Source organism: Rhipicephalus microplus, chromosome 8 (assembly GCF_043290135.1).
Source record: "Rhipicephalus microplus isolate Deutch F79 chromosome 8, USDA_Rmic, whole genome shotgun sequence".
Lineage (NCBI taxonomy): Eukaryota > Metazoa > Arthropoda > Arachnida > Ixodida > Ixodidae > Rhipicephalus > Rhipicephalus microplus.
The window spans coordinates 104,649,844-104,664,033 of record NC_134707.1 but is presented as its reverse complement, the minus strand read 5'-3'; the positions used below and the strand labels follow the sequence as shown (position 1 = coordinate 104,664,033).

The 14,190-nt window shown below is 42.5% G+C and overlaps 1 long non-coding RNA gene across 1 annotated transcript; it reads left to right on the top strand.

Moving 5' to 3' along the window:
- The first annotated feature begins 4,606 nt into the window (after nucleotides 1-4,606).
- On the top strand, nucleotides 4,607-11,940 carry LOC119163908 (uncharacterized). Its single transcript, XR_012885763.1, has 2 exons — nucleotides 4,607-5,246; nucleotides 10,528-11,940. It is a non-coding gene; the product is annotated as an uncharacterized LOC119163908 (long non-coding RNA).
- The last annotated feature ends 2,250 nt before the right edge of the window (nucleotides 11,941-14,190 follow it).

The following is a 14,190-nucleotide window of genomic DNA, read 5'->3' as shown; positions in this document are numbered from 1 at the left end:
TCTTGTGCAGCACATCAAGTACACTTTTTGTTCTTTCTCTTCAGACGCAAGACTAATCGTCTTTTGACGACATTTGCAGTGCGACATACAGAAACAGGGCGAATTTGTTTTCTCTATCTCTCTCCCTCTGCACTCTTTTTCTTGCCATAGTTTCCCCACTGCTAGTGCTGGGTAGCAAACCAGATGCCAAAATTTGGTTAATCTCACATCCTCCCGTTTTTTTTTCTCTCTCTCTCTCTCTCTCTTGAAATTAGTATGAATGGGTAAGATTATTTGACGATTATGACTCCTGGCAGATACACAAATAATGTCGCAATCTCATCGCACGCATCGTCACACCTTTTCCGCCAGACGTGTGCCACGTAACCACTGGTGGATATTTGCCATTGGTACTCGTATGTGTGACAGGTGATTCATTGTTTATATCTACCCAGCGACGGCGAGGGTAAACATTGGTGATTTTAATGCCCGAGCGTTAAGAGAGAGATCACATTGAGAGCGCTGACCCGACAAAAGCAAAGACGAAATATAGGGGTCTAAGCGGGAATCGAGTTCCAGAGTCTGCTTGGTCATAAGTACAATAACGAGGAGCCACGCCAGGTCTCGGAAATACATTTAAATAGACACTAATTTACGTGAAATGTCAAGGTTGTTGCAGTGCTCACTATTCAATTTTATAAAACATTAGGTGTGCACTTTATGATGCAGCCGTGACGTCTTGTTAACGACAGCTGTAGCTTATCGGCATTGACTGAATTTGATTTATAAAGCACTGTGCAGGTCTACTATCTTCGCGAGCACCGGTGCTTCATATCTGCTTGCCGCTTGTGCCGTTTCTAATATTAATCTTAATGCTGGCATCGTTACGCAACTGCAAACAACTGGTTATATAAAACACATCCGGCAGTTTAAGATATGTCTGAACGTGCGTTTCTATATATATTTAGCGCTACTTCATTATGTTCTGATCAATAAAAAAATTAAAACACAGTCACCTTTTATCTACACGCTTCGCATAACTTTGATTCCGAAGGTCAGTGGGAACTGCAAATTTTCGTAATATCATGACGTCATCTCAAATATATTACCTTATTAAGAAAAAAACAGATTGTGCTGTAGGCTCAACGCACGCCCACATAATGACATATTTCTTTCCCAAATCACAATGTTAGAAACCTCAAGAGAATGTAAATGTGTACGAAGTAGCAAAAATAAAACAGACAATCAAAAAAAAGAATAAAGCAGAGAGCTTATTTTGACCTTACTTTACGTATGGCATATTGCATTCACAAGGCTACAAAAAAACCTGGAGATATGTGGGATGCAAGAGAAGGACAACTATAAAAGCAATTATGCTAAATATCATATTATAATTTCAAGAGCTCTTTGACTAGAATCACCGAGAAAGCAAGAAAGCAAGCGCCATGATATGTCAAATATAGCCAGATTAGGCGAGTACTTTTTCTACTAGATACAGCTGCAGTATCGGCGCTGCTATAGTTTTACGTTGGAGAGTGCCATCAGAATGTGTGCAGTCACCGCTTCGCAAATATTTGTACGCGGCGCTTGCAACTGGCTAAGTGTAAGTGTCGTGGCTCTCACACAGCTAATAATTGGCAGATGCCACGTACATTGCGAATTGATTATAAGCGAAGTACGAATGAGGAAGGTTGATGTGTAACTTTAAAACCAGCACAAAGTTACGAAGCGCAAGCATTTAATTTACAATAAACAAAAGCAGCAATGTTATGCGCACTCGGGTATCTAGATACAATGCAAGTATGTTGTATATAGCCGCGTAACGAAGGCACTACTAACGTTTGCAATAGCAGCCCCAGTAGTGGTAGGCATGCATATTACGTCGCACATGGCTTCCATGTCTTTATTATGGTGTTTGCGCCTGGTAATTGTGTTCGTTGTTTATTCACGTCACACAATACCAAATTTGCTATATGGTAATACATAACGCGCACATGATGAATATTATATTTGGATGTGTAATCTTCGTTGTCCAATCACGTCCCGTGATACCAAATTTGGTATATATATGAAGCTAGCGAAACAGCCGAGAGCGCATCATGAGCGTGGTGTGTAGTCATGTTCTTACATGGTACGCATGTCTTGATTATCACGTTCGCACCAGTCTCTTCGCCAGCCATTCACGTCACCGAATACCACATATAGCATAAGTGAAGCTAGTGAGACGACTGCGGGCGCACCATGAGCGTATGGCGTGTAGTCATGATTTACATGACATGCATATCATGATTTCCACGTTAGGACCTGTCACATCGTTCGCAACGCAGTTTGTCATATGCCATACCAGTCTTGTAATCTGTCATGTGAACGAAACCACTGCGAGAGCAGCCAAATCATGACATGTAACTCATGGCATTCATGATAAACAAGTCATACTTTGCTTGTTATGACTAGTCACTGATGCTTGTCTTAGAGTAACGTTATGCCGTACCAATTTTGGTGTAGATCCCATCATCGAAAGATCTGAAAGTCATTGGCGGCCTAATAGATAGATAGATAGATAAATAGATAGATAGATAGATAGATAGATAGATAGATAGATAGATCCTCACCATTATAATCAGCCTGCCTACACCCACTGCAGGGCAAAGGCCTCTCCCATGATCGGCCAATATCCGGCCTTGTGCTTCCCGTTGACCATCGCCCAACCTAACTGTCTGTCTCCCCTTCGTGTGTTTGCCTCCTCTTGGAATCCATTAGTTACCCTCAAGGACCAGTGCTTATCCTGCCTACGTGCTACGTCCCCGGTCCATGTAGATTTCTTCTTAATTTAAACTGTGATATCCTTGATCCCGATTTATCCCCTGACTCACTCTGCCGTCTTCTTGCCTCTTAATGTTACACTTAGAATTTTTCTTTGGAGCACTCGGTGCGTCGTGCTCAATTTAAGGCGGACCCTCTTTGTAAGCCTCAAAAACACAAGGTCAGAACTTCGAAAACAGGCGAGGTGTTTTTTTTTCTTTTATACACTTAAGAAAACAAGCCCACGCGAGCTGCAAGTCAGATGAAGTTGAGAGTTTACGGGCGGTGAAGTGGTGTTCTACAGTGCTAATGGAAGGGACATTTTGCTTTTTCGATTACAATCTTGAGCAGAAAAAATGGTGCTTTGGAGAAGGCTTAATTGTCTTTGGAGCAGAAAAAAAATACTATATGTTCTAAGAAAGTGCAATAGAAAACTTGCTCAGAGATGTCACAGCAGCATAGCATAGAATAACAAAAATTGGTTCGAATGCAGATGCCGGACCATACCTCATAGTTATTTATTTAAAACGCGTGATAAGAAAATCGCCTAAATAAAAATGAAAGGCCTGGGGTGCGGCCTCACTGGTGACCACCTGCAAGTAATGCACTTCCTCGGCTGAGCAGGATTGGCCATCCTGGTGTAGTACATGGCCGCTACCTACCAAGACTACATGCAAACATTAAGATGGATAGCAGCGGCCAAAGTGACTGCACAACGCAAATAAATGCTTAGCATTGAAAAGTTGCAAACCTATGGTTCGGAGAAGGCTAGTTAAATGCGATAAGTACCATTAGCTGACACAGCGATGGCTGCATTAAGTCCACTGGAGATCGCAGTCGTCCTGAAGCGACAATTCATGTGAAGAACATTGTTGAGCTAGCAATTGCTATGAAAGGACCAATTCACTATGTCCTAGGTGTTCTGTTTGAAATTTCTTTCCGGTCAAGTCTTAGCGTGCAAATTCATTGCTCTTAAATGCTTTTTTCTACGTTTTGAAATGTCCAATGCAGCACTAGTGATTGTTGCGTTTATGTTCTCAAACAACGGTATGGTTGTCAGAGAAGCACCACTGTGAAGGGCTTCGCAAATTGCGGCCCCGTGGTGTTTATTTTCAACTTGCATACACTCAAAACTACGCAAACGAGCCTCCAGCGTTTATTTACTGTGACCCTCATGGCTGGAAATCGATGAGTGTACAAACATCACTGCGTAATTCCCAAATATGACGAAATATACAACGACGCCGATGCAGCGAGTCCGTTTCACACCATGTAGTATTCAATCTCGCGACTTCAAAAATATCTAGGGTATTATTTACGTAATAGTTTCTTGTGACACACGGCAGCGTTTATCTTTTATTTAACTGTTTGCATGCGTACGGGCATTTTCATTAGACGAGAGAAGCGTGTGCTTTGTCGTGGCTGAAAGGCGCTTGAATACATTGTAATTTATTGCAGTACCATTTCGAAGCAAATTTTTCTTGCTATAGGTGGCAGCCTCTACCAGCAAGTGAAAACACGAAGAACTTTTAAAAAAAGACGCACTTACAGAATATTTACGTGTTGTTATAGTGCCTAAAATATGCGCGATAATTGCTTTTTAATGGACAATCGCACTAGTATGAACGCTGAAGCTTGAGCAACATTGGTGGGCGCTGCGGATGAGGTCGGCCTTTTGGGGTGTCTGCTGGTGCCGTTTGAATTTCCAGTACTGTTAAAGATGGACAAACAGACGAATGGACAGACAGACAGACAGACAGACAGAGCAAAACTTTAGCGTCGAAGGTCTCCAAGAAATATTATCGTCTTTAAAAAATAAAATCGACAATCACTGACATTTACAGGGCACCGTAGGCTTGCAACGCCCATTTTTGGGCCCAGCAACTCGTTCAGCCACCTACCGACTCATGCAAGAGAACTCGAGACGCTCGGTGTTTTGCTTTTTGCGATCGTTTGACCACCCTTCCATTTCGACCACTGTTATGTCGAGTAAGTGCTTACATACCCTTTCTATTCACCAGAGAAGCGTGCGCTCCTTCGGGGCCAAAAGCAGTGTCGAGGCACTATCAGTGCGATAGTCGTCATGGAAACGATTTGCGGGGAGGCGTTCTGACTACGTTCCTAGTTCCCAGTAAGGCAAGCTGAAGCGGTGGCAATAGCGGGCCGGTATACTATTCGCCATGCCAATTACCAGCCATCGGTACACTTTGTTCGGTATTTCTAACGAGTTGGACTAGAGAGAATTGAGTTTTGTGGAACCGATTCCACGGAACAGAATTTGCGAAGCGTGTGGGCTGGTAACCCGACTGACCGCAATTCTACCTTGCCGACACATCTTCTGCAAGAATTGCTACGAACAGTGCAGCACTGACGACCGGCATAGCTGCCCTATCGATGGTGAACAAATCCTGGCAGAAGACGTCGATTGGAGGGAGTGTCCGGTGCACAACCTGCTGAAACGGAAGGTAATATGGCATAAATTTTTCCGCGAGGGTTTTTGTGGTGATGTTTGCCTTGCGAGACCGTGATCATGTGAAGCAGCAGGCGACCTATCAGTACTAGAAAGAGCATTTGGCTGAAGATTGTGATTTGGCTTTGTGTTTGACGTCCAGCCCCATCATTTAAAGTCTTCTGCGTGTATTGAAAGCTAGAACTCTTTTCTCCGGGCCAATACCCCGAACAGTACTGGGAAGTGGCCAAGTCAAATACTTTTTTGAAGGTGGGCACACTTTTAGGGAATGCTTTTTGTGCCACATTGTTGTTGTCACGTCAAATAACTGTAAATATAAGGCAGGCTCTGCCTAAGAATTTTCGACCGGTCTGTGGCGGTGGTTCGGCAAACAAGATGGGTTATGGTGGGTGTGTCGGGAACATTGTGGTGTCAAAGATAAGCCAAAAGCAATTCTACTGGACTCTTGAGCGTATTCTCGTGATATCAGAACACGGAATGGCTTCTCTTTGCTAAGTTGTTAAATATGGAAAAGTGCTGTGAAGTGTCGTCGCCGAGGTGTGTTGTAAACGGGAAAGGCTGAATAGTGCGTATTTAGATGATTTTGCTATATCGTTGTGGCGTTTGATACAATTAACTCGCTCTCTGGTTTTTCTTCGTCGAGGCTGCATGCATCGCAGCTGCCAAGAATATCCAAGTAGTAAGAGTCCTACAGCTTTGAAGTGTGCAATGCCTCTTGTCGCTATTACAGTTTCATATTTACGTAAGCGTGCTTATATTCTATCTTAGTCTTGTGTTTCAAAGAGAACATACAACCCAAATGAAAACCAAACGAAAAGTATAGAAGCCGGTTCAATCAGACATACGTGCGTGTTAAAGGAGACCAGGTGGTCTGCAATCCCAGAGCATTCGAGTACGGCGTCTCAAATAATCATAAGGTGATATTAGGACGTCAATGTTGAATGCATAATAATATTACCTAACGGCAAGCGATACATAGATGACGTCATTTGCGTTATTTTAACTCAATTGCAGAATTTGTTCCATTATTTGTGAAGGAAACGAAAATATTTCCAGCTGCCGTCATGTGTGGCGTCACGCCAGCTAGCAAAAAAAGAAACGTGACTGATCACCCCTACATAATTTGAATGGTTAGAATATCAAAGTAAAACGTGTCTCACAGAAGTAGTTGGTAAGGGGGGGCGGGGGGGGGGGTAGGCGCACCACTTTATGTCGACCCACCTACGTTCACACCTAGAGGCGAATGACCATTTCGATGAATACAAATATGATGATAATTTGTACTAAGTGAACTCGGTAATACATGCCTGGACCCTACATATAGTGAATCCCTCGCAAAGATGGCCGCACTACGGAGTTAATCAACACTGGTACTCGGTATGCACTCCTTCAAATTCTCCTAAAAGGCAAACAGAAACGCAATGTGCATTTTGTTCCCTCTAGACCGGCTGGCATTTCTAACAAGGTTACCGCGGAGCGCGGCGTGTATGCCATGCGAGTGTCCGATAAGTATAATTTGAAATCGGTAATTATAGTGGGCGGGAAAGTTTGGCTTCCAGGCACTTCTACACGGTGTGTGAAAACGTTCGAGCAATTAGTTTTCAAAATGTGCCTAATTGGACGGTAGTTGCCAAAGCGCGTTGCCTGAGCCCATTGCGGAAATCATGCGTACCTATACTTCTGTTTCCGGACGTAAACAGCACGCTGCCAACAAGGGCGCTGTGAAAGAGGGGGCCTGGTCGTGTTGCCTCCTTCATGGCCTTAGTGCTGGCGGTGTGGTTCAAACGCACGCCAGCCGTTGTCGTAGACTGAGAGGTCGTAGGTTATACCAACAGCAGCGAAAGAATTTTCTTCGCGCCTTTTTTTCTGTTCCGGCTGGTTGAGTTTATTTCGTTGACGTATTTCTGTGACGGCGATAGGTCATGAGTCGTGTTGGACACCGGCATCAAACACATTCGTGGTAAATGTGTTTCACACTCTTTCTCATGGCCTAAGGGGTCGCTATAGCTAACTCAGCCATCAGCGTTTCATATCAACTTATCTATTTATTTATTTATTTATTTATTTTATGTTTGAGGTAACTTTATTTTCTTTTTTCCTGTCTATAAGAAAAAACAAAGCAAAAGCAAAAGGCTGGTAAGCCTCACAGAGGCTGTTGCTCCGAAATAGTCTGGTACAGAACTTAGACGCAGACAAAACAACTTTTTACACAGACTAACAATCAGCAAAGTATAATCAGACAAATAAACGCTACAAATGTGAAAAAATACCACAAAACAATGCACAATAAAATATCATTACACAAAAACATCATTATCACAATAAGTTGAATAGGTGAGATAAAGAAACATTTTCAGCAATATACATTCCCGAAGCAAGCAACAGCATTGAAACTATACAGTTAACAATTAGAACACATAAAGTAATAACTAATCGAAATAATACATTAAACATATTCAATGCAATCAAGAAGGAGAATTTCGTTCAATGTATTTTCGGAAATTTTTTATTTAGCTCGACTACATTTTCAAGTTTATAGAGGAGACTTGCTATTTCAGTCAGCATTTTGCTGACGATAGATGGTACTAGTTCTCGGTGTTCTTATGCCAGGTGCACGGAGGCAGTACTCAACACACCGAGAAAAATTATACATGGGCTATATTTTGTGATTTTTATGTGTAGAAGTAACTTGTAGTAATATATTTGGTGTGCTTGTAAATAAGAAATGTTTAGAAAATAACGGACGTGTGCTAAAATTTTGTGCGTGACCATAGTATCCTTCGATTAGTCGTAGTACCTAATTACTGTGCTGTCGTTGTTCCCCAAAGAAGACACAATAACTTAGTCTAGAGTAGAACAGCTTACAACACTTTCTTTAGCCAAAGGGGTAATAAAGGAAATAGTCTGTACATGCATCCAGCGCATCTACTTGGGTCTGCTACTAGTTTATGTATGTGTTCATTCCAAGAAAGGTCCTCCTGGAACCCACAGTGCCATATACCCACATACGCATACCCACAGAGCCAGATGGCATTGCAGTGGATGAGTAGCGGGGGGGGGGCGCAGAGTAAAATTGAAAGCATACAGCTGGTAGTAATCTATAGGAGCATCAAGGGAATATACATACATACATAAGCAGGAACTGCTTCTGGTTTCTGTATTACTCATGTTTCTGTTGGCATTGTTGTGCAAAAGTTTAGCAACTGGTGATATAAACATCTGCAAGTGTTCAACATAACATTTGTACACATATGTAACATATATATATAACTTCTCACTTCAATTAGAAAATAAAACACGGTAACCTTCCTTTTGCAAGCTTCGCACGACCTTGATTCTCAAGGCACATGGGATCTGCCGAAATTTTTTATCTTTCATTCTAAAAGGTGGCCATGATACCATAGACATAAATATTTTCGACGAGTTTGTTTTGGACGGTGACGTCTGTTTTGATGTGGACATATGCTTTTTGTTTTTGTAGTTTTTGTTTTTCCTTTATGTCTCTTTAGCTTTGAACAATTCGTAATGAAGTTCAGGGCACAGAAATGGCTCACGTAGTCCCGTATGAATTCGCCTCTGACTCGAAAGTTAAAGCCCCCTCTTTTTTTCTCAATCAATCGGTGAATTTTCCGCGATCCCTTCTGACAGCTTTTGGCATCCAACTTGATCCTGCATTGCCTCAAGCATCGCAGCCATTGCAAGACTTCTGAATCACACTTTGTTTAGCACTGCATTTGTAATAGGCCCACATTTGACGATATCTTGTGAGAACGGCAAGAAGCCACAAATTTTCGCGATCTCCAGCGTCATCACGTGGCGACGATTTGTTACTCCATGATTTGCCGCGAACTCGAATTCACAGCGATGGTAAAGCTTAGAGGCACCCGAAACTTTCATTTTAAAAGAATCAGACTTCAAGGATACACAAGTTTAGACTGATAAATTGCACTCTGAAAACTTTAGAGTAGTTGATTTCAATAGCGTTGGCTAGTTCGTAGTTGAGTATGTTGTATCAAAGGTATCAGTTTTCAATTCGCCGCCATGATCACGTGTGGCGAAGTCACGAATCTTTTCCCATTTTGGCCACTTTCTGGAAGCAAAGTTTCCTTAAACTTGGTATTATTCGTGTGCGTGTCCACTAGAAGACTCGTGGTCGGAGTAGCGACATCGCCACACGTGGCAGTGTCATTCACGATCGTGCTAATGGTAAGAGTGCAAAGCACATTGCCTTTTGCGAAGCAGCAGATGCAGGCGAAGTGTTTGCATATGCAATGATTGGTTATTCGCTGCTTATTGGCATAATCATGCGCCAGCGTTGCTGCGGGCAGGGGTTCTTTTTTTCGTTTTTTTCTCTTTTTTTACTTAGCCTTGCTAGAACTGTCATTGCTTTCTGGCTGTCACCTCAGCTTCGAAAAATAAATTGCGCTTGGAACTAAAGCTATCGGTATATTCGAGAACAGCAACGCTTCATGTCGAAATGTTGCCGTGCCGATCACCAGCCACTTGTGCTAATATTCATCTATTGCGGCTGTACTCATTTTTCATCTATTACCAACTACCTGGGGCCCAATAGACGCCGGAAAAATCTCTGACGCCAAGGCGGGTAGTGCGGGAACTGCGAAGTCGCGTCGGCACTTTCATTTGCTCTTTGCGTATGGTTTGCTTACCGAGCGTCTTCTCGCGACCAGCGTCGTACTTTTGGTGTGTGAAAAGAGTATTGCACTAACACAAATACTTTTTCAATGCCTATTTTATGAATCAGTCGATAATTGTGAATCAACTTGTTTGTTGTTGAATGGTGCCTTCATTCCTTGCTGGCAGTGCGAATATCCATCAATTCATTCCAAATACTCCCCAGAGCAGTTTCGCTTGCTCCGCCTGGCTCAATGGGGCATTTCATGCTTCAGCGCTACCAAACCAAACCTAAATAACATGCTTTGCGCTACCTGAATACTCTTCCTAATTACTGTTTTTGTATATAGAAATATTGTCGTTATTTTTCAGATTGTATAGCGAATACATTGAGCAGACTGACTGTAAAGAGCTGCTAGAAAGATCAAGTGAGTCAGTCTTGCCTCACTTTAGAGCCTCTAACTCTAGTATATGACGCAAGATAGTCTGTGGAATTCTTTTCGGTTTCTTATGTACACTGTGTTATAATTAACAGACACGGTCTGGCAAGATCTTAGTTTATGCATTATTGACATTCAAAGAGTAGACATTTTAAAAGTTGGTAAATTATTATTGTCCGAAATTTCATTCATTCTCTTCATCAGGTGCAGTGCTGGAACCAAGACCATGGGTGCAACGTTATCTTGGCTGCATCGGAACTGAACGAACACTTTTGCAAAGAGTGCAACCACCACTCCACTTCATGTCCGAGGTGTTCTATGGTCGTACGCTGTGATAATGTGCGCGCGCACATGCAGAATGAGTGCGTAGGTCAAGTGATGTCTGTCGCGTCCGGAAATCGGAAAAGCAACACCACTACCGAAAAAGTATTGATGGCGGCTTCAAATGCAAATATAGAAACACGAGTAGGTGAGATAAAACAAACTTTAGACCACTTTACACAAGCTCAATGTAACCGCCTTAAGGAAATTTCACAGTCCATGAGCATGGTTAAAGAATTACTGCTAGAAATATTAAGCAGGACTAGCACGTTGGGCAGCGTTGCATCCTCCGCAGAAGCAATGCATGAAACACTAAATGACCACATTGAAAATCTGCAGCAGCTTGCAGGAACTATGAGTAATTCACATGAAACACTTAAAAACGTGGAAAGCACGGCGCTCAGACTGGAACGGAAAAATGAAGACACAGGAATGTTACTGAGAGCTGATCTAACACATTATATTAGTGATGAAAGTGGTGCGCTAAAGGAAACCCTTCAAAAAGAATTGAAGGATGCAACAAAAACAATCTGTAACGGCTGCGCTGAAACTGTTGTCACGATTGTTGGGGAAAAGATTTGCGGGAAGCAAATATATGCAAGTGTCATAAATACAGAAAACATACTGGCCTTAGCGACAATTCCTGTCAGGCGACTAGAATTCTGTGTCGCAGGATTCAAAGCCATGAAAGAGAGCGCTTTGTCGAATGGGTATTGCCTTTATCAGGAGAAAAGAAGATTCATATCTGGGTATCACCTTTCCCCAGGTGTATATTTAGAAAAGAAGGAACAACATGTTTACCTTCATTCTCACATTCAGCTGCACAAGGGAGTGATCGATGACGTTCTTCAATGGCCATTCAAAAAAAAGGTTCGCTTCACCATTAAACACCCAACGCAAAACAAAGAGTGCAGAAATGAGGAAGTCTGCTTGGATGGTCTCGAAAACTTTACAAGGCCCGTTGATGGAAGTAACGCCGGAATTTATTTTTTCGTGCAAGGTTATTTCAGCCCGGATAATCTCGAACGTGAAGGATATGTCACGAATGACAAGCTTTGCGTAGTGTTGGAGCTTATTTCAGTAAACTGAGACGCTTTAACACTAAGAGAGAATCAAACGTGTTATAAATACTTGTAATAATGCTTCCGGGTAAAATTTGGTCATGGCATTGTATGTCCTGGACTATTGATACGACGGTATTATTGGTACATATAGCACCTTAGTCGTGCCATATTGCTCGCGGCACCTCTTATGTTTCGATGACTATGTTCTAATGAAGCGCTTGCGTCATTTTGAGTCGTGATTTATCGTTGACTCTTGAACACCCTGTCACTGATGCACAGAACACAACCGGTAACTGTTTGGCCCTAGTGGTGCCTTCTGTTAACTATAAAGCGTGCTTACGAGAGCACTGGCAGAAACGTTTGAAGGTGAGATAGCATTTGGGGCAGATATCTGTGGAGAAACACGCATGATCTACATCATACCGACGGGTAATATAACAGAGAAAAAATTCTATATGGATCTCAAAATGCGTGTTGCGCCCCTGCAAGCGACATGCGCCGTCGAATGCTGTGTGATCAGTTAGTTGTGCCCTGAGTCATGAACTCAACAACACATTCAACGCTAACAGGCAGAGACGTGAGAGAGACAACACAATGCGGCACGAATTTGCGTTGGCTGCCGCCATCCATGCGAGCGTTCTTTCGGAGCAAACCTTTTTAACAAAAAAAGGGGGCGGACTTGCCCGCGAGTACAAAAACTAATGTGGTTGCCTCGAAAGTGCATTTCTGATTGATTAATTGATTGATATGTGGGATTAACGTCCCAAAACAACCACATGATTATGAGAGAGGCCGCAGTGAAGGGCTTCGGAAATTTCGAAAACGTAGGGTTTTTAACGTCCACACAAATCTGAGCACACGGGCCTACAGCATTTCCGCCTCCATCAGAAATGTAGCCGCCGCAGCTGGGAATCGATCCTGCGACCTGCGGGTCAGCAGCCGAGCACCGTATCCACTAGACCACCGTGGCGGAAAAGTGCATTTCTGTGTGGGTCACACATATTTACAACACGTCAAAGTAGATTATAGCTTTATCGAGGATGCCTTTAGGGAAAAAAAAGTCGAGAATGCGGAGCTCATGTGCTAAAGTTTGTTTGTGTGTGTGTGTGTGTGTGTGTGTGTGTGTGTGTGTGTGTGTGTGTGTGTGTGTGTGTGTTCACGAAACTACTCTGACTTTCAGCTTAATCGGCACTCTCTGCAATTTAAATACTCACCGAGTGCTGTAAAACAACAATGTTCAAATTAATAACCGTTGCGCACCAGTGTAAACGAGCTTTCGAGCCGCGTTAAGCGAGTCGTTAGCCACCCATTGGAAGAAGAAAACCAAGGTGCGAAATGGTTATGTCGAGGCTCCTTTCAGCTAACTTACACCTAGTTATGGAAAAAATAAACAAACACCGGCGCTAGCAATAACGGCGCAGTACAGCTGTGAGCCGTATGCAGTTCGTGTTTTCTTCATAGATTTTCTCGCGAACAATGCCCATGCCAACGAAACCTGTGACTATATGAGTGACTGATTTTGGTGGCATTGGTTTGGCTCGCGAGAAACCCCGGCGTCGGCGAGTGCAAAAGAACTTGATGTATCGACCACAAGTGCGTTTGTTTGCGCCGTTTTCCACTTACTGATGCTCCCTCGGTCCTGGACTTGTCGGTGATCAGCCGTGCCCATCACGACAATCTGAAATGTCATCGAGGGCACTTGTCATTTCATCTTGTAAATTTGCACAGTCGCCTTTCATAGTTGCATTTCACTGCATTAAGTATGACTGTAGATTTGTACGTAATAATGGTAGCGTTGCGCTGTGAAACACGAGGATGCTTCTGCCGGCATAAAGGAAGGAAAAGGTTGGAAAGCAGGATGGCGCAACGCTACACAAAAGTCTTTGCAGTAGTTTTAAAATTTGGAATATTTAATGTATGATAATATGTACTGTGCAAAGCTGGCCAGTCCTATTTATTCAACAATTCAAATAGAATACAATAATAATGCCGAAACATGTTTAATAAAAAGTCCCATGTTTGTTCAGCTTATTTAAGATTACAGCCCCGTAATCTTTTTGCGTCTTTTTTAGTGTACGCGAAATATAAAACAGAATTGCGTAGCGTGTAATAAATGAGCCGTACGTTATACCTTGGGCACGAGATATTCTAGTATCATGCAGTCCACGTTTTAGCGGGAACATGAACTACGTAGTGTACAAGTAGTGAGCCTGATTCAGGTACGTTGATAATAAATTGTACCAAAGTTACCTTAACATTTAGAAGCTACCCAGAAACATTATTGTTTAGAAAAGAGTTGAATAAGACGACTGCTTTATTTTCAATATATTTCGAAAACTGTATAAAAAAATTTGGATCCGTAGCCGATATGGCCAGTTAAAAAGTGGTTACAGACAAGGTTTGTTGTGGATTAAGGTTGTAGATTTATTGTGGATTAAGTTTTGTTGTGGAGACAAGGTTTGTTAGCGAGTACAATTTTAAA